Below are 1,525 nucleotides of genomic sequence, written 5' to 3' on the forward strand. Positions count from 1 at the left end.
GCCATGCCGGTGCCGGATATGCCCAGATCCTGCCTCTGCCAAGGGTGGGTAGCGATGCAGAGAAAGCCCCTTTGTCACCCCGAACAGCTTCAGAACCCAGGAACCACAAGCGACCGCGACGAGCAGGAGATCAGTTGGATTTGGAGGGGAGAAGATTGGATCAGCCATCCGATCGCATACCCAGAGAAGCGCTCAAACCTAGGAACCGCCATTGCCTTGGCGTCGCGAGAGCCCAGGAGAGAGAGGCATCTATAAGCACAAATCTGTACCTGTGCTTGGAAGACCTCCGGTCATGCCGTTATCGTTGAGAGCCAAAACTTCCAGAGAAGCAAATTCCCCGATAAGTTCTGGGAAACCGTCTCCAAATGTAGTACCACTGAGGTCAAGATATCGAAGCTTGGCTAGTCCAAGTAAACCTGCTGGTGTTTTTGTTTGTACAACAACGAGTATAAGAAGTCATCGCATATACATATATTGTTCTAAAGGAAAGAGAATTTGGGGCACCTACGTACCTTCCAAGGCTAGCGAACAGGGATACTCGGATGATAGATCAAGGTACTCAAGCTCATGTAACGCAGAAAACACCGTCAAGTTTAAATACCAACGATCATGAGTTAGTCACAAATATGCGCGAGAGAATGAGTTGAGACACTCGTTGTGTTGTATTGTTGCATTTCACACGCTCCCATGAGCAGCAGTCATCACCATCCTCCCCCCATGAATCAGGTGCCCAAAGGGAGCGCGCTCTTATCAGGGAAGACCGGATGTCCGTTAGGTGCAACCCTCTCCTCCACGAAGCATCCAGAGGACAAGTGAAGCATGAACTGTAACAACAGAAATAGTACTCCCTCCGTCCGGAATTACTTGTCATCAAAATGGATAAAAATAGATGTATCTAGAACTAAAATACATCTAGATATATCCATTTCAATGACAAGTATTTCCGGACGAGGAAGTACTATCGAAGACAATAATCCCCATGGCAAGAAGCTACCCATGGTGAGTGGTTTTGCCGTACCGCAGGCCTTCCCTTTATCTTTCTCTAGCTTCTTCTTACTAACTACAGACAAGAACATGCCAGGAATACGAGACAAGGAGTACAACTTGGCACACATGGTCAGTTTACTACTTCCTCCGTTTCATAATGTAAGACATTTTTTGACACTAAGAATGGAGGGAGTAGCTTGCACCGAGTCTTCATCAATCATTCATCCTCCATAGTAAATACTACTCCCTCCATCCGAACATACTTATCATCAAAATGGACAAAAAAAGGATGTATCTAAAACTAGAATACATCTAGATACATTCCCTTTTATTCATTTTAGTAATAAATATTTCCGGATGGAAGAAGTATTGTTTTAAGAGATATATTTTGATGCATTCTAGACCCGGTGGATGGCCCATTAGTCGCAGCCGGCATCAGGTGCCGGCCGGGACTTTTCAAGTTCTAATAAGGACGTCATATGGGGTCCAAGTCCAACAATGGAGACAGGGACACATATGCTTCTTGAGATACTACCAG

The 1,525-nt window shown here is 45.5% G+C and overlaps 1 pseudogene; it reads right to left on the reverse strand.

Moving 5' to 3' along the window:
• Positions 1–1,115, reverse strand: part of LOC119361329 — a 21,576-nt pseudogene extending 20,461 nt beyond the window's left edge.
• Positions 1,116–1,525: the final 410 nt, after the last annotated feature.

The sequence above is a fragment of the Triticum dicoccoides genome, chromosome 2B (genome assembly GCF_002162155.2).
Source record: "Triticum dicoccoides isolate Atlit2015 ecotype Zavitan chromosome 2B, WEW_v2.0, whole genome shotgun sequence".
Taxonomy (NCBI): Eukaryota; Viridiplantae; Streptophyta; class Magnoliopsida; order Poales; family Poaceae; genus Triticum; species Triticum dicoccoides.